The 2,005-nt window shown below is 43.4% G+C and overlaps 1 long non-coding RNA gene across 1 annotated transcript; it reads right to left on the reverse strand.

Annotated features, from left to right (window-relative positions):
* Positions 1-1,298: 1,298 nt before the first annotated feature.
* Positions 1,299-2,005, reverse strand: LOC109766946 (uncharacterized). The gene is made up of 2 exons (XR_012201530.1): positions 1,717-2,005; positions 1,299-1,579 (listed from the first exon to the last, which is right to left on the reverse strand). It is a non-coding gene; the product is annotated as an uncharacterized lncRNA (long non-coding RNA).

The following is a 2,005-nucleotide window of genomic DNA, read 5'->3' on the forward strand; positions in this document are numbered from 1 at the left end:
ATATAGCCCAATGACCCCCACAGGATTACTACCATCCTGGCGCCGCCACTACCTTGCTGCTACACGGGTGTGCATGTACACACGGCCTTGTGTTTTAGTAACTGTGAGTGACGCGAGCTTTAGCATGAAATTGTAATTTTTTATAATTAAATAAACAACATAGGTCGCTTGGTTTCTAGAGCATTTTTCCATTTTAAACCGATTTTTGAGGGAACTTAACAAATTCAACAAATATTAACAAGTATGAAAAAAAATCGGGAATTGAAAAAAAATCACAAAACTAAAAAAAGTTGAAGAAATTGGTAAATGTTCGTTAATTCATAAAAAGTTGATGATTAGAGCTGAAACGTCGTCGCAAATGATTATTAACGAACATTTACCAATTTCTTCAACTTCTTTTAGTTTTGTGAACTTTTTTCAATTCCCGACAATTCCTGATTTTTTTTCACATGCTTGTTAATATTTGTGAACTTTCATGGCTGAAAAGTTGAAGAACATTTACCTCCGCAAAAAGTTGAAGAACGCCGGCCTAGCAGACGAACGCGAGCCGAACTGCTCCCTCAGTTACGGCTCCCAATGGCCTTCCCCTCTCCTCTTCCTCCTCTCTATCGCGTTGCGGCGCCGCCATCCCATTTTCTTCCTGGTTTCGATTGCGTTCTTGGTCTTGATTCCTTTTTCTTCTCTGTTTGATTGAGTTGTTGTTATCTCTTGGTAAAGTACAGATTGTCTTTATCATCACATATTATTCTTGCTACTGATTGATCGAGTTGCTGTTCTCTTCTTGCTACTGATTGTCTTTATCATCACAGATTATTCTTGCTAAAGTACAGATTGTCTTTATTATTAGTAGTTTTATGGTTGTTCGGGAGTACTACCTAAATATAAATATAAGACGTTTTTGTGGAGGGTGTACTGTAGAGTGATAAGGACACAGCGTTTTGGTCCCTAACTTTTTGAGCGGGCTGAATATATCTTGCTTACACGGGTGAACAGTATAGATTCCAGTGGCTGGTCAACACACTGGTGAGCAGGATATTATGTAGATGAACATGCATACCTGGCTGTTTTACTAACAATACACATGGGGGATTTTCATTGCCTGATTATTAATGTCTCTATGACTAGTACGAACCCAGCATACAAGAAATTCAACAACTTAGGAAGCACTCATACAGGATAAATAATACTCCCTCCGTCTTAAAATAAATGTCACAAGTTTAGTACAACTTTGTACTAAAGTTAGTACAAAGTTGAGACATTTATTTTGAGACGGAGGGAGTAGTAGCCAGCAAACATCATCAGGCAAACAATTTCTGAAACTGAAACACTGGACAAATACTGGTGCTAGAACTTCAGAAGCTGAGCGTCGAGAGAAGAATGGTGGTGGTGGTGAAAACCAGCACCAGGACGGAGGTCGCTGGAGCTGGCAGCGCCATGGCGACGTTCTTGCCATTGTGTGGCCTCGTGTCTGTGGCTCCGCCACCGGTGTTCCTGCCGCCGCCGCTTGCTCCGGCACCACCCGTCACCCGCCCAACCTTCCTGGGACTCTGCATCTCCAGGAGACTCTTGCCTTGGGTTTCTGAAAAGCAAAACAGCATTTCCAGGAGTGCTTTTGTAAGAGATTGGCTTATGGCAAAGGCTCGTCAGGGAAACCTGGGAAATATCAGGAGACTATAGAGCAAAGAGCTGAATTATGGATGCACACAAAATACCAACCATGGTGATGAGGCCTCAGAGCATCATGTGCTTCATCTTCCTCAGCCATGCCGCTTCTAGCAGCTGCTGCACACCATCTGCCATGGGTAGCAAAGGTGAGGAGGAGAAGGAGGTAGAGAGCGAGAGCGCCTTTCCTCATCTTGGGATGGGACTGGTGACCAACAGAGAAACGCCGATGTGCAGCGTGTGCGGGAGGTTCCTCTTATAATTCCTGGAGGCTGGAGAGTAGATATACTCCACTGGTTAAGTTCATGGTGGCACCAGTTGAGCTTTGTTCTTTCTGGGGCAG

This window comes from Aegilops tauschii, chromosome 1, assembly GCF_002575655.3.
Source record: "Aegilops tauschii subsp. strangulata cultivar AL8/78 chromosome 1, Aet v6.0, whole genome shotgun sequence".
Classification (NCBI taxonomy): Eukaryota; Viridiplantae; Streptophyta; class Magnoliopsida; order Poales; family Poaceae; genus Aegilops; species Aegilops tauschii.